At 39.9% G+C, this 26,651-nt stretch overlaps 1 protein-coding gene across 3 annotated transcripts in view; it reads right to left on the bottom strand.

Annotated features, from left to right (window-relative positions):
* Positions 1-26,651, bottom strand: part of CHRM3 (cholinergic receptor muscarinic 3) — a 224,552-nt gene that overhangs the window by 189,871 nt on the left and 8,030 nt on the right. The window contains exon 1 of one of the 3 annotated variants that reach the window (XM_081905821.1): positions 2,584-2,656. The exons of the other annotated variants lie outside the window; for them this stretch is intronic. The gene's annotated coding sequence lies outside the window, so the exon portion shown is untranslated. Of the gene's footprint in view, positions 1-2,583; positions 2,657-26,651 lie in introns of those variants that run through there. 3 annotated transcript variants of the gene reach the window in all.

Here is a 26,651-nt window from a genome sequence, read left to right on the forward strand (position 1 = left end):
CTGAGGTGGTGCTCCAGAAACCTGCTAAAGGGCAAAAACTACAGGAAGGAAGGAAGCAGTTGCAGGGAACAACTCGTGGTTTCAGTTGTCTCTACACAAATGCACAGAGTATGGGAAACAAACAAGATGAACTGGAGCTTTTAACATAGGATGGCAAATACGACCTGGCAGGCATTACTGAAATCTGGTGGGATGAGACTCATGACTGGAGTGAAGGAATTGAGGGGCACAACCTGTTCAAAAGGAATAGACCAAACAGAAAGGGAGGAGTAGCAATGTATATAAAGGATGTGTACACTTGTGAAGAAATCCATGACCTGGAGCATGAAAAGCAGATTGAGAGTATATGGGTAAAAACTGTAGGAGAGAGAAAGAATAGTGACCTTACTGTGGGTGTCTGCTACAGACCGCCAAGACAGACTGAAGACTTGGATAATGCCTTACTAGAGCAGATTAGCAAACATTCAAAAAGGAGAGAAATAGTAATCATGTGGGACTTCAATTTCCCCAAGAGTGCAAGGTCTGAAAAATTCCTCCATTGCATCGCTGACAATTTAAACAGAGGTTGGATGGCCATCTGCCATGGATGCTTTAGCTGAGATTCCTGCATTAAAGGGGTTGGACTAGATGACCCTTGGGGTCCCTTCCAACTCGATTCTATGATCATGTAATTGAATTAGCTAGACCCTTGTATTCTAACTTTAGTTTATGGGGTTCATATATTGTACATCCCTGGTAAATGAAGCAGATAATGGGGGACAGTGCAGCGCAAGGGTCTTTGCCAGATGATTCCCACTGCAGCAGGAGGATTCTCAGCTGAAAGGCATTCAGAATGCCTTTAAAGTATGATGGATGCTTATCTTTCCATTAACCCAGTAGGAATTGAGGCTTTTCAAACATTCCATTCAAACATCATGTTCGTTTTTATGAGGCCATGCTATTCTAAGAGCCCAGTTTATACATAAAACTAAACCAAACTATGGGTTAGCAAAAACACATCGGTGTGAAAGTTCTGACAAGAGTTTGCAGCTGCCAGGCTCCCTCCTTGGTCCTTCTGCTTGGCTTCACATTTTATCCAAACTCAGGCTTCTGGTTTTGTCTCCTGCAGCAAATCATGAGCTGCAAACCTAACAAAATGAAAACAACAACACACAACAAATCTCTAGATATAATAAATGGTTTATCCGTTCAGAAACCCAGAGGAACCATGGGGACCCAGGGGAACTTCCCACTGATTCTCATTGTTCCTCTCGGTTTCTGAAGGGATAAACCACTTATTATATCCAGAGATTTGTTGTGTGTTTTTATTTTGTTGTTTGTTTTATAGCAATTATTTGTCAGTTTATTAAAGACTAATCCTAAACACACTTATTTAGATGTAAATCCCCTTGAAATGGACACACTTTGAGGCTCAGACACATCCTTTCTGTCATTAGATCCTCTGACAGAGACCACACTGAAAATTTTGGTACCTATCACCTAGACTTAGAATGTACAGAAGCCGTAAATTTTATTTAATTCAATAATGTTGTTTAAACTACAATAAATTAACCTTTATTATATATTTATTATTTTTATTGCTGTGATTTTATTATACATTATCTTTTTATAGCATTTATGTTCTCTGGGCAGATCATAAATTTAAATAAATAAAATACCAATTAAATCAAGGCAAAAACTGCACCAGAACAGAAATTAGCATAAAACTAGCATGAAACCACATGAGGCAGCATAAGATCAATAAAACAGCAGTTTTTAAATTGCTTTAAGCTGCTTTGGAGGGATTGCTGAATGGCATAGTAGACAATTTAAAAACAAAAACTAGAACTGGAAGTTTACTCGCATTCGGCTTGTTACAGAATGAGTAAAGCATGCCTTTGGATAAATGCACATTTAGGCTGCGACAAAGAGACAGTTTCCAGAAATGATAAATGGCTGGCTGTGGAACAGCTAGTCATGGAGCTTATTAAAGGGGAGGTAACCCTGGACCTAATCCCAGGCAGTGCCTAGGATATGGTATGTGATCAGGGCTGCAGCCAGATCGAGGTCAGGAGTGTGCTACCCCACCTAGAGAACTGGTGTACCCTACCTAGGATTTTTAAAAATAAGTCTTTTAAGTTGTTCCACTACAGTTTTCATTTAAGGAATGAAAGCCTGTAATGAAAAGAAAAAGCTGGTTGCAAGTTTGCTAGTGTGTCCCATCCCGCCCCCTACCCAAAACACACAAACTGATGATAAAACCAGATCTGAAAATAATGCTGAAAAACATTAAACATAAATTTCTTGAAATGCACAAAAAGCAAGGGGGACAGCAGCACCTGACACCCCAACTTTTAAATTTGAAGACAGTCTTCCTGATCAGAAACAGGAAGTAATTTAGGGAAGCTGGCAGATCATTTAGACAATGAACAAGCAAAGGAGGATGGGGTAATTTGCAGACAAGAACGAATTACTTCCATCAGCTGTTGGACAGATACCCATGCCTGAACTGCTGGGAAAAGAGAGCAAGTCAAATTGTGATAAAAGGAGTTGAGATGAATATTAATGTAATTGTCATTTTTTTAAAAAAAGAATATTACATACTTGTAAGACTAACATCTGTTCCAGAGAAATTGATGGAAAGCATTATTGAAACTTCCAAAGTAGTAGCAGTGTCAGTCTGTTGCTCTAAAGACAGCAAAGGATCAAATTAGACATGTCTTTAACCATGTCCTTGCATCTCAAGCTTCAATTTTCCTTCTTTTTTAACTCTTTCCTCCTATGCTATTTCACCTCTTGTATGCGCCATTTCTCTCCCCCTCCCCCCTTTATTGAACTGCAGCTTTGGGGCCATGTAACAGCTTCAGGAGGAGTAATTTCCACAAAGGAAAGAACTTAGCTACGTAATTCACACTGTCTGAAAAAGTATGCAAACAGAAGCACAGCTATCCTTTGAAATTGTCACTTCTCCAAATTTTGCAGTTCTACGGCCAAGTAATGCATAAACTGGGGTTAAAGTCTGCATACAAGTGCATGTATTAGTGAAAATAATAAGCAAAAGTAAATTATATTAAGAAACTTACATTTTAGGAGAAATATGCTATTGTTTTTGCAGCTTATGTCTGAAGGAGACAAACTACAATCCTGGGTCTAGAAGACACCCAAAGCCAAATCACTGCTCAATTCACAGGAGTGCAGCAGCAGCAGCAAACCAGAGGAAGAATGAAGAGGCCATGATCTATCTCCTCAAGGGAACTCACACATTTGCACTAACCATGGTTTGGCTTCACACTACATGTGAATTAAGTAAATGAATTAAGTAAATAAAGGAAGTTTGACATACATGTTCATGATATATTCAAATGTCAAAAGGTGCAACTATAAGTCTAAGAGGGCCTCAAATTCATCTAAATCCAAAGCTTTTCAGGTGAGGCAAAACATATCAACATACCCCAATAATGGAATAGCAAAAGGAAACATGAGCTAAAAAAAACCCCTAAACCTAAAACCAAGTAGCATTCTGTGCTGTGGAAACACATCTATTAATTCATTCTCTCTTTTTTTATAAAAAGAAAGAAAGGTAATTCAGAACTGTTTGCTATACCTTTGGATTCTAAAAATAATATTTGATATTTGTTCTTCCTTTCAATGCAGTGACAAGAAGATAACACAGCCTTTCATTTGCTTTCTTTTTCAGATGATAGGATTGATGCTGCCCACACCACAATATATTTTTTTTTAAAAAGGAAGCCCACCCATCTATGAGAGAAAAAGCTTTTCAGTTTTTGCAGAGAACGTAAATCAAGCTGTCACAAGCTGCCTTAATTTATTTGTACAGCAGAATTATAATACAGCAGAAAACAGCTTACTGTAATGTAAATAAAGACTTGCATGCACTGCTAACAGGACAAGTTTATTTAATATAATATATTGCACTAACTCATCATTGCTACCTTTCAGTTTGTACTTCTATGGTAACGAACAGTTATAACAAACAGAACCCTTGTGTAAAAATCCAATATGCATTCAGCAAGCACCCAGTTGTGGTGTTTTATTTCTACTAAAAACGATTCAATACTATTTCCTATGTTACTTTATAAGCTATTTTAAATCAAACTTTTCCTTTTTAAATCCCACACTTTAACAGTGAATTACTATCAATGTTTACTCAGAAGTTAACTCCCATAGTATCCGATGGGGTGAACTCTCTGGTAAAACTAGACTCAGTATGGAATCTTAAATATCTAAGTTCATGCAAAATTATTTTGCATATGCCTGTTTTCACAATATATAGTCTACAAATTAATGTATTAGGGAGTGGAGGGTATAAAAGCAAGCAATCCTCTTCTGTACTTCAAAGGCTACAAGACTGGGCACCTGTTTACTATACATCAGTTTTAGCAATGGGCTAGCAGAGACAGAGACATTACCTTGCCAACAAAGGTCCGTACTATATAGTTAAAGCTATGGTTTTCCCAGTAGTGATGTATGGAAATGACAGCTGGACCATAAAGAAGGCTGATTGCCGAAGAATTGATGCTTTAGAATTATGGTGCTGGAGGAGACTCTTGAGAGTCCCATGGACTGCAAGAAGATCAAACCTATCCATTCATAAGGAAATCAGCCCTGAGTGCTCACTGGAAGGGCAGATCCTGAAGCTGAGGCTCCAATACTTTGGCCATCTCATGAGAAGGGGGAGAAATGTTGCATGGGGGAAAATTTTGAATCATTCTGTTCAGCAAGGAACTCTCAGTGCCTTTCTAGATGACTAGTCTGCAACAAGCGTCTCCTGCCTTGAATTTGTTAAGGGCCATCCCTACCCTTAAGCAGAGTGAGACCGTGTGTCCTTACCAGCTCATGTTTTTAAAAGTCACTTAAGTTCCCTAATAAACTTTAGAAAATTAATTAACATACCAGAAAGGCTTTACAATAGGTACAATAGGCTATAGTGTGAAGGAGACAGGAAAGCCCTGTGTAAGCAGAACTTTCCTTATGAGTCTTTCAGTCAGTGCCAATGCTTTTCAAACGCAATTATTTTCAAGTCAATTTCGACATCTGATTAATGTTTTCTATATTTAGAGTGATCACAATACATGATCACTGGCCCATGAACTTTGGTTTGCAAGAACAATGTTGGATGCCAAGCATACAGGGAAATGATTGAAAATTTGCTATTGGTTCTCCAGATTGTGATAGGACACCAGTATGACACTGAGTGTTGCGTGTGCGTAAACATTTTTACATTGTGTAAAATGATCCTGCCCCCTTCCGGCAAGTTTTTGCACTCCGTGGTAAAAGGGTAACATATTGTTTGTAACACAGCAAAAGCTCATGAATTCAGCAAATGCATCCCTACTGCTGAAATGAAAAGGCCAATGGTCCCTCAGGTTTGGAGAGGCATCCAAAAGCACAGCCCATTAAAAGTAATGAGATGCGCAGGAACAACATCCGCATGCAAATGTTGTTCTGGCTTCAACAAAGATGCATATTTACATGTCCATCCCAGTTGTCTCAGAAATTGAGATCCCTCCCTCCACCTCTCTTACCACAGGCAACAGATGAGAGCTACAAACGGGCATGATGGAAAGTTGACAGATTTTCTGCCAACAACTTCAAACACAAAAAGTAATTGCAACTTTTGCAGCACAAAAATAAAGCAGGAAAGAATACACACACACACATTTTATATATATATGGGCAGAGGAAATGTGATAATAGAATAAGATACATAGTAAGACAGTAAGAGATTGTAACTGAAAAACTGAGCCACATTACTTGTTATCTGTACATTTTTATTTATTTATAAATGTCCCTGAAGAGTGGCTGGGGCAGTCAGATGAGTGGGGTACAAATAAATAATTATTATTATTATTATTATTATTATTATTATTATTATTATTATTATTATTATTATTATTCTGAAATACGTTGGGCTTGAATTAAACCTTTTGGCAGGTACTTGATGTGTTCTCCTCTCTTCCTGGTACCTTTTGCAGCACAGTTTGAACCTCGCAAATATTTGGCACATCACAAGTGGTACTGAACACTAAGTTATTAATCTTACAGATACTTAAGAAAAACGCAGATAATTTGTGAGCTTGACCATTTAGGCTGCAATCCTAATGATATCTACTCAAAGGTAAATTCTATTTAATTCAGTGGAGCTTAAGGTAAAGGTAAAGGTACCCCTGCCCGTACGGGCCAGTCTTGCCAGACTCTGGGGTTGTGCGCCCATCTCACTCAAGAGGCCAGGGGCCAGCGCTGTCCGAAGACACTTCCGGGTCACGTGGCCAGCGTGACATCGCTGCTCTGGCGAGCCAGAGCTGCACACGGAAACGCCGTTTACCTTCCCGCTAGAAAGCGGTCCCTATTTATCTACTTGCACCCGAGGGTGCTTTTGAACTGCTAGGTTGGCAGGCGCTGGGACCGAGCAGCGGGAGTGCACCCCGCCGCGGGGATTCGAACCGCCGACCTTTTGATCGGCAAGCCCTAGGCGCTGAGGCTTTAACCCACAGCGCTACCCGCGTCCCCTTCAGTGGAGCTTACTTCCAGGTAAATGGGGTTAGTTGCAGAGCCCCAGACTCTTAACTGTTTTGATTTGGGATGTCAGTGCTAAAGCTGGTGGATTAGTCCTTGTTATTTAGAGTTGTAATGCTTAATGGTTAGCATGCTACAAGTCTTTTAGCCAGCTGAAAATGTGCCCTTGATTAACCAGGCAGACTTTTAAAAATTATATTTTTATTATACATGTGCTTACAAAAGCTGAAGCATAAAATCACCATAAAATTAACAATAAAATACCAACAAATAGCACTAATAAAACATGCCAGCAAAACACTCACGTACTGTAAATATGTTAGCTTTCTGGAAAACACTGCTATAGTCTAGGCCAGGCTTCCTCAAACTCGGCCCTCCCAGATGTTTTGAGACTACAGTTCCCATCATCCCTGACCACTGGTCCTGCTAGCTAGGGATCATGGGAGCTAAGGATCATGGGAATTACATGCACACAATTATGTAATTCGTTTAAAATGAGATGGAGCTTACATAATCAATGCTCTATCAGCCAGTAGTCTAAGAAGACTGGGGAAAGAGCATCTGCTTTACATACAGAAGATCCCCAGTTCAATCTCCAGCATCTCCAGGTAGGGTTGGGAGACACTCCTGTCTGAAATCTTGGAGAGCTGCTGCTAGATGGACCAATGGTCTGACTTGAAACAAGGCAGCTTCCTATGCTCCTATGATACCTCTCAGACCTCCATACTGGACTTCTGGGAAGCCAGGGCTAAGCAGAATAACAAAATCAGAAGTGGGAATGCAAGAAACAACCCACTCACAATCCTGCAAGTCTACACATGGCAGAATTTTCTCTGAAAAGTTACCGTATATCTTGCAACGGTTGTCTACAAATACGGTTTTGCAGTTTGAGAACCCAGCTACTAATGTTTCACATGATTTATTAACCTAATGACTCACCTTCCCTCAATTAGTATCACCAGCCTTTCCAGAGATAATTCATACTTTTCTGTTTTAATGAAGGACTATATAATAGGACAGTGGGCAGGTTATAGGATAAATCATTTGCTCTAAAATTCCACAACTGTACTGCATGTACTATACCAAATTTCACTGCATGATCTGTATTTATTCATTTTGAAAAATACATTAATGGTTCTATTTACTCAGCAATAGAGTCCCATCAGACCTAGACTGATAGCAGGAACTCAGTATCAGCCAAACCATTGAAAATACAGGGAAATATTTCCACATGGCCTTTCCACACTCTGCACCAGGGGGGAACTCAAGGCAACGGGGCTGAATGTGATATTATCTATCTGGCCTTCAGAACTCACTCGAGGCCACACATATGTCTGGTACCACTTCGCTGTTTGGGGATTATTATTATTTTCTGGCTGGAATGTGTCTAGCCTACTGTGTCTAGCCTACTGGCTGGAATTCTTGTTCATCTGCGTGGAGAATAGCAATGGATGCATGAGTGTGTCTAGCCTACTGTGCAAATGTAAAATCTACATTCATTGCTCTGCTCACTTTCACATCAGGCCCCACCCACCATTGGCCTGTGGCTTCCCAAAGGTTGCCTAGAAAGGAAGGCAGCCTTCATGCTGAAAAAATTTCCCCAGCCCTGCTCTATTGAAATTCAAGCAAAGCAAGATAAATATAGCTAATAGACAAAGACCATCACAGCTAAAGACCAACAAAACAACCCTACCCCTTCCCGAACTAGTCATATACAGTTTCCAAGGAGTGGAACACAACAAGACACTGCCAGAACAGCAGCCACAAAATAAAGATATTCAACACACTTGCCAGTCTACACCAGGTGGGTTTTTTTAGACAACAGAAATATATGTAAGATCTCAAGCTGACACAAACTTTTGAGGGTATAGCAGCTTCTTTTTACCATTCCAATTGGTTTGCTTTAGTTGCCCTGTATGATTACCTCTGTCAGGAGAGAGACAGGGGAAATGTCTCCTTGTTAATAATTCTCATCAACCTCTCAGTGGCTTTTGATAACATCAACCATAGTATCCTTCTGGAGAGACTGTATGAGTTAGGGCTGGGTGGCACACCTTTGTGGTCATTTCAGAGGGAGAGTACTCTTCAGCTCCATGGAACCTTCATTGTGGGGCTCCTCAGGGGTACCCTATGTTGTTTAACACGTACATAAAGCCACTGAGTGGGGTAATCTAAAGATTTGGAGTACATTGTCAACAATATGCCAATGACACACAGCTCTGCTCCTTTACATCTATGGGGATGGCAGGGGATGAGCTGGACCATTGTCTCAACAATGCACTGGATAAGAGTCAACAAACTGAAGTTAAATCCAGATAAGACAGAGGCATTGTTAGTGGGTGGTTCCCTAGACCTGATGGATGGAAGGTTGCCTGCTCATGATGGCATTACACTCCATTTGAAGGAGTGGTCACATAGTTTTGGGGTACTGCTTGATTCTTTGCTGCCGCTTGAGGCCCAGGTGCCCTCAGTGGTGCAGAATGCTTTCCATCAGCTTTGGCTGGTGGTCTACCTGCACCCCTGTCTGAAAAGGGATAGCCTATTGTCTATGCTCTGATAACCTCTGGGTTAGATTACTGCAACACATACATAGGGCTGCCTCTGAAGATCATTTGGGAACTTCAGCTGCTGCAGAATTTGGCAGCCAGGTTGCTCACCAGGGAAAGATGGTTTGAGCCTATTACACTGATCCTGGCCCAACTGCACAGGTTGTAAATTAGTTTCTGGGCCCAATTCTAAGTGCTGACTTTAACCTCTACAGCTCAGAACCACAATATCTCAAGGACCACTCCATATGAACTGACTGGGACCCTGTGATCATCATCTAAGGCCCTTCTTTGTTTGCCTCCTTCACGAGAAGTCCAGAGGGTGGAAACACAAGAACAGGCTTTTCTGGAGATGGGCTCCCCATTTGTGGAATGTGCTCCCCAAAGAGGCTAGCCTGGCGCCTTCATTACATATCTTTAGGCACCAGGCAAAAATGTTTCTCTTTAACTAGGCATTTGGCTGATTAAAATTTTATGGATTTTAAAATGCGTTCGTAGAAGAGGATTTTTTGGTTTGTGTTGCTGTTGTTCTTATTCTCATTTTGTATTTTTCTGTTGTGAATTTCCCAGGATCTTCGAAAGGGCAGTATGCAAATTTAATAAAAATAAATATATAATATCTGCTGGAATCATTGAGCCATGATTTTAGAAGCAATAAATCCATATAATATGCAAATCCACAATCTTCCCTGCAACATACAAGAACCATCCTTGTCTTTACCACTTCCAGCAGCAATTGACAAGTGAAAATGGATTTTCATTACAGAGAACACCACTTATTCACTAGCTCATACCTCTCATACTACAGTACCATGGGAAATAGCTCTTTGTCTTACTTGTAAATCAGGCATATTAATGTTTGGTGCTAATACAGAAATTGCTGCTACAAGATATAATGGCAAAAGTGCCAAGCATAGTGCAAGAAAAAGGGGAAGGCATGAAACCTGCACTTTATCTAGCTTTTTTTGTACTTCAAATAGATAAAACTTTTGATGAGTTCTGTAGCTAGGTCTGCTGTTACAAAGGGCATACTCACATTAAGTAAGGCAATAGGTACTAGTATCAAAACTGTTGGCCCTTCCAGTAATCATATTAACCATTTCTCTGTTCTAATGAATAAAGGTTCTGCCATAGTGGATAAGCAGGGACAGTAACCTTTTTAACCCAATTACTCTCCCTTGAAAGAATGAAGATGAAATGGGTGGGAAAGTAGGCTGATTGCAGTACATAAAACAAAATGTTCTGAACTCTCCATGCTATAAATTTAGAATTTCAAACCCTGGCCTGTTTATACCCAATTTTTAAAACTTTCATTTGTCTAAAGGGCATAAAACTGGGAAGAGCAGGATAAGCAATTATTTAAATATAAATCAAAAAGGGTCTATTTTGTTTCATCATCTTGTGGTAGGCTCAAAGCAGAAGCACTAATTTATTACTATAATTTCATCTTTCAGATTTGGAAACCCCTATGTTCCAAAATAACATTGGTTGAGTACATTAATGTTTTCCTGAGAGGTTAAGCTGTATCCTCAAACTTTCAGTTAGTAAGGGGGAGAGTGGGAGTCTTCTCAGTTACCTGTTTACAACTAACCAGTCAACAGTCTGAACAGGATATAGTTTATATGCTACAGTTTAACTTTTGATCTCTCTAGTGACTAACAACATGCCAAAAAAGCAGGAAACAGCACCCAATGTCCTTCCCACAGTGCTGTTGGTGTCAGGTGACCCTGTTGGAGGTTGGGAAGCCAGACTGAAGCAGGTCCCCAACGCTGTTTTCGCCTCCCTCCCTCTTTTCATTCTTGTCCAAACATAGTTGGGCTTGGTTAAAAAAAAAATCCACCCTTTGCTACCACGTGGTGCGCCATTATGATAATATAGCACTCTGTGGTGTGAAGCAATGGGTGGAGCCAAAGGACCTGTTAGGGGACTGCCATCGGAACACGGGAGGGAGGCAAAGGGAATGCAGAGAGCCTCCGAGGCTTCTGAGGAGCAGCTCCTTGTCCAGCGGTGGGGAAAGCGACACCGCCAGTGGAGTAGAGAGGGAAGGGGCCAGGCAAGTGAGGAGAGGGCTCAAAGATGCTGCGGAGAGCCCAAGCGCCTCACATAGCCCAGCTGGCCAGGAGGCAAACATGCAACTTCCGTTGCCCAGCTTGTGCAAAGGGGTGAAACGCAAGGAGAGGAGGCGGAGATTTAGGGTGTCTAAGTTCTTATGTTGGTGGAGAAGCCAGAAGGCGCCACTCCTGGATTCTGCAAGTGACTAAGATGGACCTGAACTTTGTGTTTCTGCACTGTAAATAGTTTGCACCAATAAAACCTGTAAAAGACAGGTCGGAGTCCTGCCTGGTTACTCACGAGCAACCACCACAAACATCTGACAGCACCCTACTAAGAAATCATTAACAATATCTGAAGAGTATATGATAGTTATTTGAAAACAGTTTAGGAAGCAAAATATTTGCTGTGAAGATTATATATTTGTGAGCTGCAGGGATAAACGATCTCTGGTAGGGGTGACTTATAGGCTGAGAAATCATTCCCAAATTAGATCAATTCTACAGCAGGAATTTAATAAAGGATATGTACAGGTGACCTCTAGAATATAATTCCAAGTTTCACTTTATGCTCCATAACACCAGCATATAATCAAACAAAACACTTCTACTCTTCCCTCCCCCACCCCTTTATACATACCTTTCCATATTAGGGCCCTTTAGTTTTGCCAAACATTACTATTCTGCATTCAGCTGAAAGCATCATTATAAGTGTGATTCAAATACAGCATTTAACTCCCCAACCACTACAAATACCAAGTTGGTGGGCATTAACAACCTTGCATTCAGCCTTAAACCTAGAGCCTAGTTTACTCAGAAGGAAGGCCAGATAAACAACAGTGTAACTGTAGCAATTTCACCAGGGCTAATGCCTGCAAGGGGGCCTAGCCTCTGGCCTTTGATTTTAAAAAAATCAATGCAAGCAGATGTGGCAGCCTGACAATCTGTGCCTTTCAGCATGTGTAGCCAACAGGTGACGCGACAACGTTGATTGATGAGTGGATAACCAGGAGTTGCTCTGGTCACCTGACACACCTCCTTAAATTCACGTGCTGACTACTAGTCAGTTTCCAGATCCACAAAGATCTTCTACTCCTTACATTCAAAGCCCTCCATGGCTTTCCATTTCTCTGCTTTTGTATCCCAATACAACCTTACTTGTGATTTCCTCCTGCTTTCTAAACACTCAAAAGTGCCTACTCCACAGGACGGACAGACGTCCTCTGGCTTGCTTGTGTGATGTGAGCATGCCCGGCAGTGTGTGTGCCTGGCCGCCGAGGACTTTAAGGGCCCCAGCTCCTTTACTGAAAATTTCAGGGGGGGCTGGCCCCCCGGAACTCACCCCCCCACACAGTGCTCCTGTCACAAAATGATCCTCCATGCAAAAATGTTTTACCTCAATATGTTGACCGGGGGGGGGAGGGGGTATGGTGGTCTCCCAACCTGCAGTCTGAAGTGGTACAACCCAAATGATGGTTTACCACTTCAATGAAAACAAGTGAGAAATACATTCTAACTATACGCATTGCTGATACATACTTTTCCTGCAAAACAGTTAAAGGCTGCTACTAAAGTGCCCTCTATTTTTGATGCCCAAGTGCCCAGAATACTATTGTTGATTCACTGTCTCTTGTGCATGGCTGCTTGAAGTGTTTGCCCTCCATGGTTCACTTGCTTTAGATACTGTTCAAATATTTTGTTAGTGTTGCTTACTCTGCTGAACTTTGTTGTCTAAGCTACTGTTAAGTTTTACTCAACTTTTCTTCTGGGTTCTTTACCTGGTTTAGGTTGGGAGCAGGAATAGGCAGAAAGACTGGTTACTTTTTGTTTTAAATGACATAAATAGTATAGAAAGCATTTGTCAGTTCTGTATAATCACTATATATGACAGCACTAATTAAGTTAGTGCCAAAGATAATAATTTTGAAGAACAATAAAAACATTATTTCCCCCTAACAAATATATGGGGATTAGAGGTGTTTTTAATATATATATATACACACACACACACACACACACACATACTAATAAACAAGTTAAACAAATTTTCCCATCCTTAAGGAGGATAGAAAGCACAGCTCTGCTTATCTGAGAATGGGAAAATTGTGAGAAAAGACAATGGAGTAGATCCATTGAAAGCAATATACAGTACTTAAGTACACTGATTGCAGTGGATTTACTGTAACATAGATTGATCATCTTAGAGTCCAACTTTACTTAGAAGATGTGTCTTATTGTGTTCATTCAATGGTGCTAAAGAAAGAAATACTGTATACAGTTTGTGAATTTCCTAGACAAGTTGGGCAGGAATCAAATGGCTATAAAAGAACTGAATATTGCTTTCAGTTGATCTTTTCCTATTACTATGAGCTCTGATAAAGTATGCAAAATTTTACATACCTCATAAAAATGGGGCCCTTAAGGCATATTTTGATCATTTTTTCCCCTGACATTACAACTACCTGCGCTAAGTAAGTAGATTTGTGCAGCATGATTTATTCTAATCATTTTAAGGGATGCAGAATCCCCATTTAACATTTCTATGCATAGCATTAAGAGTTGCAGATGTGGCTATTCCAAGTGAGAAGTGGGGGGAGGGAATCAAACATCTGCTAATGTGGGGGTTCCAATGCAAGCACGCTGCCAGAATTCTTAGTACTATATTTGTTGCAGGAGGAAGAGAAAGGGATTTTGTTAGAATGGCAAATTAACAGATGGCACTCTAATCCTTAAACGATTACCAAATAAAGTAGTACAGGGCATATGAACTAGATAAGGTGATAGAAAAACATCACTACAAGCACCATTCAGTGCTGTGTGGCTGTTAAAATATGCTTAAGAAGATCAGGGTTAGAAAGAGTCCTCCCATTCACAATCACCACACCATTTTTTTTCAACTGGACATGTGTGCAGTAGATATTTCTTTACTAATACACCCCCCCTTTAAATATATACATCCCTAGAAAGTGTGCAACAAACATTACAATGTATTTCACAGTGGGCAAAAGGAGGGGTTAATATTTTGGCGGAGGGATATCCTCACAAAAATATACAACTTGCCCCTTTCTGAGAGAAAAGCAGATTCCTGCAGAAGACTCTCCTTGGATTGGTCGCTAGAAAACCACCCAGAGAAGTCTGTCTGACTGCTTTCCTCTCTCCCTTTCCCAGTATGGTCCCCACTTTCAAGAGAGGAAGGTTTTCTAAATAATCCATGATGTCACAAAAGCATTTGCAAATATTTAAAAAAGATTCTTTTTGCTCCCATTCAAATACTAAATGGACAATATTCTAGTCAATTACAGGTAACTCAGACAGTGCTGTTTGCTTCCAGGAAGCTTTGCACAAGGATGCTGTTGTACAAACCTCAATATTAAAAAAGAAAGAAAGCTTGCTTTATAATATGCAAATGCACTTTCACTATGTCACTTCAGTTTTAGCTGCTGGTTTGAAGAGCAAAAAGGAGGATACATTTGCCGACTTCTACTTTTAATGATGGATTGCTATGATGAACCTCATTTTACATACCCATGAAAAAGAGGACATGCCCTGCAAAACGAGGACATATGGCAACCTTAGAATACTGAGGTTTTGTGCAAGAATTTTCTTGTGCAAAACCTCCATATTAGAACAAAAGAAAAGCTTGATTTAAGTTTTTCAAACATGCACCCAGCATTCAGTAACTGGACATAGGTGCACTTGTAAAAATAAGCATTGTCACAGCTGGGTACTATGTGGGCCTGCTGATTTGTTAGTTTTCAATTTGTCAGTAAAGCCCATAACTTTTTCTCTATTTGCCACTATTTGTGTCAGTTCCTCACTCATTGGGTAAGTTAGCTTAAACACAGGGATCTGTATGATATTTTCTGCAGTGAAGACAGCTGCAAGGGATTCATCTTCTCTACAATTTCTTTTTCTTCCTTTAGCACATCTTTGACTCCCTTGACCACTTCCCTAGCTGGTTTGTTGTGTTTTTTGCTCCTAATGTATTTAAGTAATTTTTATTACTATTGCTCTTAACATTAAGTTTAAACATACTGACATTAAAAAGCTTCATGGGATTTTAACCTTGGCTTCCTGCACAGCTAAATCTAACACTAACCATAGCAACTCAGTGAATATCTAAAAAACAAACTCTGAAAACAGAGCATAGCATTCTCAAGTATCACGAAAGTGCTTGTTTTCCCCAATGCCATTTTCCTTCTTCACCCTCAGTCCTCTTTTAACTCATTTTTCCAGGCTGCTTTGTACTTCTCTTTGCTATGGCAGTCTGCATGATTGAGTCTATAAACCCACGGTTGGGCATCAAGACATCATGCTTGAGCACAGCAGCTTGTAACATTCAGAATGTTAGTTTTGGTTTTTTTGCTAAGGATGAACTTTTCATGAACTAAAAGTTTAATCAGGATGGAACTGAACTGAACCACTTCCTCTTTCAAAAACGAGCTTTGTAAACATCACAAGCATCTAGAATTTGGCTCAATAGCATAGTGGCAGCCAGTGCAGCTCTTTCAAGATCAGTGTTCTATGATCCGCACTAAGCACCGAGTCAGAGCATTCTGCAGTAGCTGCAGCTTCTCAACAGTCTTCAAGGCAGCCACCCACAGAGCACATTACAGCAAGCCGGCTGTGAGGTCAGCAGTGCATGGATCACTGTGGCAAAGCTACTCCTCTCCAGGAACAGCTGGAGATGCTTCTCCTTGCCACTTAAACCACTTGCTCTTCCAACGTCAGCACTGAATTAAGGAGCACCCACAGGGGAATGCAAACCTATCAAAAAACAAGCCAATTTACCTAATTATTAAACTCAAATTCCACCTACCTATGTGCAGCCATCTTGTTGGGATTGAGTCTCATCTTCTCAATCCAGCCAATTAGTCTCCTAGTAGTTTCATAGTATATGTAACAAGATGGAGCCCTGTAGGACCCTGTAGTGCAAATGCCATGGGGCCAAGTGGCAATCCTTCCTTCTGGAACAGGCCCTGTTAGCAGGAGTCGAACCAATTTCCAACCACAAAGATGATTCAGCAGGATTCCATAGTACCATAGCTGACAGTACTGAAAGACACTGAGAAATACTGTAAAGAAAAAGCAATGGATTTGCACTCTCCCTGTCCTCTTGAAAAAGGTCATATATCCAGCAGCCCAAGTTTGTTTCTGTTCCAAACCCAGGCCTAATACACACTGAAACAGGACCACATGCCATCTACTCATAAATATGTCAGCATATTCAAAGCATACAGTTTTCACCCCCATTAAGATGTCCCACTAACAAGCAGTCAATGTTATCAGAATTTCTAATATCAGAAAGGTTCCTTCTTCCACAGTATTCTAATAAAACTGATCAAATTAATGTTCACTGCGTACTTTCTATATACTTTCTGATGTCTAACTTCTAATATTCTCAGCACTGTTTCCTCTATAAATAAGATATGAAGAAATCAGTAGAATAAGCACCTTTTGTTTCCAACACATCTGGTGTTGTACTAACAAACAAAAGATTTTCAGTGCCAGCCAGCCATGTTTAAACTTTGATTAACTTACTTACCCTAAAATATTTCTGTTCCAAACTGTAGAAGACAGGGTTGATTATATCCAGACAAATCACCAAGTTTACTAGCTTTTATTTTCTTATTGGTTTTCCTTCCTAGCACTGTGCCAAGGTTATTTACCATTTCTGAATTCCATCCATGACAGTAGAGCCCCTGGGATACAAAAGTGGAAGGGAGCCATCGACTTTAACCTGCTTAACCACAAAGTCATAAGGAGTCAAAGATTTACACCTTTTTTCACTGAGCAAACACCCTGGTACACTATGTGACGGGTCATCAAAACCTTTAATCACCATAAGCAAAGAGAAGTCTTGGTAATAGGCTATGACCCAGAATTAATGGACCATACACCTGCTGGACCTTTTCGTTCTTCTGCCAATTATGCATTTGACACTGCTGCCACACAAACTGAGTAGACAAGAACAGTCCTATCCACTATGCAATTCTGGATTGGTCCAGTTCAGTGTCACCTTTCTATCTTCTGTTGTTCCATTTGTTACACACTGTAGTAAGTCAAATAGTATTTTGCAAATTTAGTCTGGAGGTTTCAGGACTATACTAGAGTATACTGTATGTTACTCTTACTAGTATCAGTGCTTTTCATGTAATCACTTATGTGTGTGAATGAGAGAAGGATGAGTGAATCTGTGGAAAGATGACTGTACAAGGTTGCCACAGTGAGAAAGAAAACAAGTTCCAGTGGCTTGTAACTATACACAGGACTTCATTTTAAGCAAAACATCAGATTTAAGGAAAACAATATTCTTTGGAAAAAGAAACTACATGTTCCAGGACAGCCCATTTGTCTTTGCCCTAAAGGCACTTTGATAAGCACAAAGATTATGACCGTTGAGCCACATAGCCAGAAAAGGGCTTGCAATTCTGAGACCTTGAAGGGGGGGGGGTCTGAAAGATTATGAAAAGATCTTGCAATTCCCATAACTTTTCAAGCCTTGAAATACAGAAAATTCTGTGCCATGTAATCAAATACTTAGCTGAGAGTATTTGGAGTCTAGCCATCTTTGGGTAAAAACTTATGCCCCCAAGGAGCTTCCACCTCATCCCACCCACACCACTATGTTATTTAGCTGGTCACTTAGTTGGACACAGAAATCATAATTAGTTACCATACTCCATCACAGTATGCATGAATGTGTTGTTTGATTGAGAAGTCTTGAATAAAGGAAGTGTTGTGTTCAATTAACATTTAATCAGAGAAAGACCCACTGAAATCAATGTCCATGATTAACTTAGCTCCAGTAATTTCCATGGGTCTATTCTGCATAAAGTTAGTTGAATGGAACCCAAAATTAATAAAAAGTTTTCAAAACTGGAGCCAGTGCCTTGGTCTCTGTGCACTCCTCCTCTAGTCCTAGGCTGCAATCATGACATATTCCATTCTGGACCCAGTTGTTATCTTGCCATTGCCATCTGATAAATACATTATCTTCATTGATGTCAACCCCTGAACCCTATTGGGCAGCATTTCCAGAACCAGCACCTGGGGCAACTGACTCCTGTCTCCCAAAAGAAACCTAGGTAAGCCTATCTGTATTGTACCAGAGTACTTAGGAACAGGCACACTCAAACAAAACGGTATTCACAGAATATGACTGTTCAGGACTTTTCCTTCCTTCTGCAAACTCAGAATTGGCATAAAGGTCTGTTGTTAATGCCATGTGCCTATGGGAAAGGAGAGAAAATGAGAAAAGACAACCACTCTGCCCTTTGCAACTCAAACTGCTGAGCAACTTACAATACGTCCTACTTTTTATTTAGCCTTAACACAAAGTCATCTACTCTTTTAATATATTTTATATTCTTTATTCTATTAGTATGCATTATATTCTTTATACCATAGCCCATAACATACACTTTGCTTTAGGTTCTTAAAAAAATGAGAAATTTCTGAACAGTGACTGACTGAAAGCTTTGAAGTGGATGTGTATGTCATCACATAATTAATCCTATTATATTATGAGGATGTTTTAACAAAAGCCTTTCACTCATAATACTTGACTCATTGGATTTAAAAAAAAAAAATTAGATACAGGCGTCATTCATAGTTTAAACAAAACCTACCTTATTGAAAACTTTAAATATAAAAGGGATTGAACATGGAGATGAAATGTAGTTTGGCATGTGTAAGGACTAGGGAATATGTCTTCATCTTGCTGCCACAGATAATAACTGAGAGCATCAGAACTGTCAGTAAGTGGTAGCAAAAGGTTAGTTGTCATGAATAGACAGGATTACTTTAATACTCAGGTCACACAATGCTTCACTGCTAGTTAAATGTATTTATAGATAAGCATTCAATACATGTAATGTGCATGGTTCAATTGTTGTAATAGCCAAGCCAGCTTTGGATTGGGTAGAATAAATATGTTCCAGAAGGCATTATTATTCTCAACAAAAGTGATGCAAACACTATATAAAATGATTAATTATACAGATGAGGCATGACTTCTGATTACTAGGGCAATCCTATGCATTTTATTTATTTTAAAAGCCCCACTGTCTTCAATGGGTCTTACCTTCATCTGACTGTGCAGCCCAATGGGCACCTGCGGCCACAGGATAAGGCTGACTGAAGAGATACTGAAGTATCTGCTGGCATAGAAAATGAGCCTGTAGCTAGCTCATACTTTGCTTCCTTTTAACAAATGTTCTCACGGTATTAAAGAAGTCAGTCCAGAAGAGGGAAGACCTTAAGCGAACTTGCAAGAAAGATTTATACTCTTGCCATGTACTACAAAACTGCAGGGAACTCTACATTATACCATACAGCATGTGCAATACTGTTCTCTTAATATCACAGTTGGAGAGGTGTAGCCCCACAAATTCATGTACAGCAAAAGGCAACTACACAATCCAGTGCTGTCACTAGAGTCCCAGGTGACCTCAGTGTGCCAATTATCAACTTCATGTTATTCACCAAGTAAGATTGCACCTGGACAGGTATAGCCTTACTACAGTGGTCAATGAATGGGTAGCCTTGTTATTAGACTACAGTGGTACTTCGGGTTACATACGCTTCAGGTTACATACGCTTCAGTTACATACGGTGGTTACACTCCGCTAACCCAGAAACAGTGCTTCAGGCTAAGAACTTTGCTTCAGGATAAGAACAGAAATCGGCCTCCGGCAGCAGCAGGAGGCCCCATTAGCTAAAGTGGTCTTCAAGTTAAGAACAGTTTCAGGTTAAGAACGGACCTCCAGAATGAATTAAGTACTTAACCTGAGGTACCACTGTATTGTGATGTTCTGTAAGGTTGCCATACCATAATAATAATAATAATAATAATAATAATAATAATAATAATAATAATAATAATAATTTATTATTTATACCCCGCCCATCTGGCTGGGCCTCCCCAGCCACTCTGGGCGGCTTCCATAAAAACCAAAAATACAGTAAAATATCACACGTTAAAAACTTCCCTGAACAGGGCTGCCTTAAGATGTCTTCTGAATGTCAGGTAGTTGTTTATCGCTTTGACATCTGCTGGAAGGGCGTTCCACAGGGTGGGCGCCACTACCGAGAAGGCCCTCTGCCTGGTTCCCTGTAGCTTTGCTTCTCGCAATGAGGGAACCGCCAGAAGGCCCTCGGCGCTGGACCTCAGCGTCCGGGCAGAATGATGGGGGTGGAGACGCTCCTTCAGGTATACTGGGAAATCCTGGACATGTCCTCTTTTGGGGGCCAACATGCCCATCCACAGGGATTTTACATTTTAAAGGAAATGTCTGGGTTTGCGAGGGGGGGGGCTGTTTGTTTTTGGTGTGGGCTGCACACCACAGCCACTGCCAGCCTGAGACTGTGAAAGAGGTGCATGGACACTGTGGCACCTTTTCCCCAGCTCAGGTTGGCAGAGGCTCGGACTGTCCTCTTTTCTGCTCTGCTCTTCAAGATTTGGCAACCCTATGTTCTGATGAGTTTGGAAGCTGCAGTTAGCACAAAATGCAGCTGTTAGGGTGATTAGCAGAACACCCATGTTATATGTATTAAACTGGTGTCGAACATTCTTAGGCAAGGTTTTTTTCACTGACATTTAAAGCCCTAAACAACTTGCCAGTACCTAGCAAAGCCCCTCCCCCATTACAGACCAAGCCATTCTTAGGAAAAGTTGCTGGTTGCTCCATGACCAATGGATTGTCACTTTATGACAACATGGAAGGGAGCCTTCTTGGCGATAGTACCCACCTTCTGGAATGCCCTCCCTCGGGTAATTCACGAGGTAAAATCAGTAACAGCTTTCCTGGACACTGATTCTTATTTTTTATTTTGTTTCATACACTGCTCAGTGTAGTCTGGAATATATAGTTTTGTTCTGTTGTTTTTAATGAAATTTTTAAATATATGTTGTTATTTCCACTTCTATTGATTTTATGTTCTGCACTTAGAGATTTTTTATTATTTTGTATTACATTACATTAAGCAGTATAAGATTTTATGAACAAACAAACAAACAAAAAACAAACAAAAGAGGGTAATTTCTCTGACAACTACATGCACATGCAAATATAGCACAAAAGCAAATATGAAGTTGTCACAAGCACTGGCTCTACATGCAAGTCTGCTGTCCTGGGCTTTATACTAGCTTAAAGTGTCTGGTACTGAACAAAACAAGGAGGGACACCTATAGTTTTATCTAGGTTTGGAGAAGTCTGGGTCCCAAATATATTATGATAACAAGCGGCGATGCATCTGTGGACATGCTACATATATTCTTAGGTCCAATATTTGTCAAAGAATTGCTTTGATTCTTGTCCTTGTGAAATATGTCCAGCCTTCCTAATTTATATTGTTTATGTCAAATTGTGATTTCATTTGCATATGACATTTTCAAACACAGTACAGAATTGCAAATACAGTGGTACCTTGGTTTACGAACTTAATCCATTCTGGAAGTCCTTTCTTAAACCAAAGCTTTCTTAAACCAAGGCATGCTTTCCCATAGCAGCGGGGGACTCAATTTACAAATGAAACACACTCAACAAGAAGTGAAACATGTTCTTATTCCAAGGCAAAGTTCACAAACCAAAACACCTACTTCCGGGTTTGCAGTATTCTTAATCCAAGTTGTTCATAAACTAAGTTGTTCTTAAACTAAGGTACCACTGTATTGGTCAAAATGCACACATGCATTCTAATAAACATTTTCATCTAACATCGTGGATATACATTTGGGGGGGAGCAAGAAATTGAAGTTGAGGAAGAAGAGGCTTCCTTACCCCTTTGCAGCTCTCTCAAGTATTTATTTACTAAAGCTTCCCTTTACAATTACAAGAAGCCAGACCTGCATTGATCAAAACAAAGTAATTTCAAGGACAAATATGTGGAACTGGAATGAGTAGTTTTGCTATTTATCATTGCGCAAGGTAGACTGAACAGCCTGGCATTTTGAGCCAAGTTCCAACCTGTATTTTCTCTAGTCATTAAAATCTAGTCAGACTTATTTGTTTAAATGTCCACAGAAAGCTGAGTGTGTAAGAAGTCGTCGTAGAGTCAATGAAGTGAAAGCTCTTTAATTACTGTAGCTAATTCGAAGCTTGATTTTCAGAAAAGGCATCTTATCACTGACAACACACCAGTTTAGGTTAGCAGAACTTACTCTCTGTGGACTCAGCTATACAGCTGCAAACAAACGTTTTAAAAGTGTTGTAAAGTGCAATATACAAATGTGACACCAGATGGCGAAAGTGAGCTATGCCAAATTCAATGAATTTTTCAAAATGTTTTTAAAATAATAATAACTAATAAAAATAAATAAATAAATAAATAAATAAATAAATAAATAAATAAATAAATAAATAAATAATACTGTGTTTCTTATATGTGTGGGTAGATTCCGGATCCAGAATTGGCCTCCACAGTCACTTACGGACTCATTGTTCTTTTCTCTCTCTCTCTCTCTCTCTCTCTCTCTCTCTCTCTCTCTCTCTCTCATAAACCGTGTTTATGAAAGACAATTTTACTCGGCTACGAGTGATCACCAAAGAAGAAGAAGATATTCCAAAATGTGGCCTCTGGTAATATCTGGTATAACAAAATATAAAGTTGTCATATAAAATTGGCCTGTTATGCATGTAATGCTAAATCAATTAATAAATATAAGCTTATTGTTCTAGCTGAAGCCAAAGGCCATGACAAACCATCCTAAATCCAAAATTAGCTGAAAATGAACATGTGAGCATGTGGATACTCAAATGAAAAATTGCAGCCACTTTGCTCCTTCCTAAGTTGTCCTGCTGTCATAGTACCCAGAGCTAAGGCATGGTTTCACTTGGCATTCACTTACATCCAAACCTACTCTCCTTGCTTGTTTTTCTCCAGCCAAACCATGAGCTGTAGCCATCATTTATTATTGACTCACCATTTGTGGTTTGTCTGGGGGACAAACTTTCTACCGACTATCACCTACCATTTTTTTATAATTTTAATAAAAGGACATTATTTGCAAATCACCCTTCGGGTGGGGAGGGGAGGGAGGAAACTACTTACAAATCATAACTGAAATTGGAATGAAAAATACAAACACAGGAAAGAGACAGAAATCAAAACGACCAAATATTTAAATACAAGGATGCATTAAGTGAAATACTTGGGATTAGTTTGCATTAACAAAGTGCCATATCAGATCTGAGGACATACACGTAAGCTTTATCTAGCAGGGAAGTAAATATTTAATGTGAGAGGCCAAAGTGAGACAGATAGCAGTGGGTTAGAGGACTGGACTGCCCCACTCCAGTACTAGTAAGCAAAAATGCTTACAGTGACAGAACAGTCATACGAGCACCACATAAAATTGTGTGTGTGTGTGTGTGTGTGTGTGTGTGAGTGAGAGAGAGAGAGAGAGAGAGAGAGAGAGAGAGAGAGAGAGTGTTCTATTTACCCCACTAAATTGATAGACATTTCAGTTCTGGTCATCTTATTTGCAACCCGTTCCCCAAATAACACCTATCATAGAATTACCCCCCCCCCCAAGTATGGCTGGACTCAGAGTTTAATCCAAAATATTGACAAAACACTTCTATACCTAGCAGCAAGAGAATACCCCCACAAACTACTACCTTAATAATATAATGTTCTTTTTCTCCCTTTACTTGCAATTAAAAAATATTCAAGCAGCCCAAATTATATTTATATATTCTATTTATATGGGCACACACCACCTGCTCTATCTCCTATGCAATTCCTCAGATGCTTCTTTCAATGGAATGGTTGGCCTCAGCTTTTAGAGCAGAGTGGGAAAGAGCTTAATAGTGGTTAAACTAGGGCTATTGCTCTGCCATTAACCCAGTTGCAAAGACAGTATGACAGGCTTACACAAACAGGATTCCCTAGTTGGTGGTGCAACAAAAGGGGCTAAGCAAAATTTTGAAATCTTAACTGAGCAATAGGAATGGGTTTTAACGCAGGCAAGTAGCTTTGAGATAATTACATGTCTCCTAGAGGGGTGGGGTGGACTGAGAAGAGATGCTAAAAACATCATTATTCAGGGGAAAGCGGTGGAAAAACTGTTCAGATCTTATTTTAATATGCTGAACAAACAGTTATTGAAACAAAGTTATGTTGCACTATATACTTATCATTACAGGGTGTTTTCCCGGTACAGAAGCCTTTCCATATTCACAGTAGTGGTAATTATGTGTTAAGGCTGCTGCTGTGGGAAGGTCTTGTATCAGGCTCCATGCATTCCATACCACCCACCCATGGTAAACTGTCAGTGTAAATGCTTCTGGGATTGGTGTTGACCAGTTCTGTCCACCCAGACAGAAATAGTAAGTTACACCCACGCTTTCATCATGAGAAACAAAATGCAAAACCCTCTTTTTCATTTATAGAAGAAAGAAAGAAAGAAATCCTACAGAAAGGAATGTGAAGACAAGTGGCCATACATTCACAGTTAATTTATATCACCACAAGTCCTGATCCAGCACCAATATGAAATATCGTATTCTACATGCAAAGGCAGCCAGGGCAGGGAGTGCTTTTAATATCCCAATATAGATGTAAAATGCTTTTAAACAAACCAATATCATCTTAAATAAGACTCTACTTGTGCAGTTGCCTCATGCAGGCATTTACACAGCCACTGGTGGCAAATGGATTTTGGTAACAGAAACAACATCACAGAAGGAGACAACACTAGGAAGTAGGTAATTGTTTTGCCGCTCATCGTTAATGTTATCAAAGGCAATAACCAACAGGGGCTTATATCACATATGGAGATGCTGGGTATAAATATATAAAGAGACATAAGCAGATGTTTGACATGAATGTTAAATGTGACACTGGCTACACAGTGGGAGATAATTGAAAAACACAAAAAGACAGTGTTGTAAGACTGGAAATAGGTAAAAGTTAAAAAAAAAAGTGCACAGGAGATTTTTTGCACATGTGGCATATCTTGCTATTTTGCTGCTGACAAAACCATGGTGTGCTACTATAGTGCCTGTGCTTCTAATCACAATATGCTACATGTACCCCCAGCAGCAGAAGCAGAGCAGCAGTAGTCAGATCAACTGCAAAGTAGGTAAAACTTTTGCTACCATCTTCCTGCTTTGCCTTGCTATTGCTCCCCCCGAAGGGAGAAGATAGATACTGGACCATCCCTAGAGGACATCGCCAGACCCACCCACCACCGATTTATAACAGCTGGTCTGATACCAGACTTTTGGGTGGGGTGGTTAAAAGGGGGGAAATAGTTGTTTATCTGCTAACTAGTGGGTGAGAGTATTCTTTGTTTATTATTTGAGTATTGTTAATGTTGTTTGTTATTATTGATATGGTTAGTGTGTCCCCCCGCCCAATAAATATTACATTAGACGATATGACTCCCACTGTTCTCCTTCCCTTATGATATTTTGTGTGTGTGTGTATTGATGTAAGTAACATGAAGACCTTTGGGGGATAAGCTATAATCTATAATAAAATGATGGTGATGATGATAAAGGTGCTAAGTAATATGGCAAGTAATATAGCATTCAACAACAGCAGAAAGATTTCCACAACTATGTGCCTTTTTGCAAAGCCAGAGAACGCTGCACATCCAATAGCATGACTAAACCTTTCAGCTTGTCCCCAAGGGCATATTTTCAAATGCACAGAGTTCTTAAAAACATCCTGCAAATATGCTATATACTTCCTCATAAATGGATATTAAAATATTTAAAGCATAAAGTTCTAAGGTATTTTAATCTAGCATTCTACAAAACAAACTCTTCAGTTAAATTAAGTCCTACACAGACTCCTTCTCCTTTCCTATGTTATGCCTTAATGACCGAAATATAGCACAAACACAAATCTAGCAGCAGTTTCCGAAACTTTGGACTTAGGAAGCAGGCAATGGATGATTTATTCCACAACTCTGAAGAAGCCACAGATCATGCTCCTTCGCACACTTCTGATATTGGGCATGGGGCAAGAACTCAAGCAGGGATGCTATGCTTTGAGACACACCATAGTTCAGTTGAGCACATATTTTCAATGCAGAAGGTAGCAGGTTAAAAATTCCTGGAACCTGCTGTTTAAAAAGAGCAGTTATCAAGCAGATGGGAAAGACTTCTGAAATTCTTGCAAGCAGAATCAAGGCAGGAAAAAACCACAACAAGCATCTAGATCCTGCTTGCACCTCCAAGCCTTCTCCCAACTTCTACACGTCACGGGGAAGAAAAACTCCACCCATTCTCTCTTGAAGGTAGTGGTGGGCTTGGTAGACACTGGGAGTTTAACGCTGCACCAGGGATTGAAGAGCTTGTGGTTCAACCTCATTGTGCCCAAGGGAAAATGATGGGGTCAGTATCACTTGCCCGAAGGAGAGCTACCATCTTCTTTGGAGTACTTCACTGGGACTACGATGTCACAGTAATTGTTTTATTTATACACATTGCCCTCAGATACATTGTACTCAAACAACAGACAATTTAGATACAATGACTGAACAGTCGTAATAGATAAAAATGAACACACACTACAATAGAGT

The sequence above is a fragment of the Podarcis melisellensis genome (genome assembly GCF_964234715.1).
Source record: "Podarcis melisellensis genome assembly, chromosome: 3".
NCBI lineage: Eukaryota > Metazoa > Chordata > Lepidosauria > Squamata > Lacertidae > Podarcis > Podarcis melisellensis.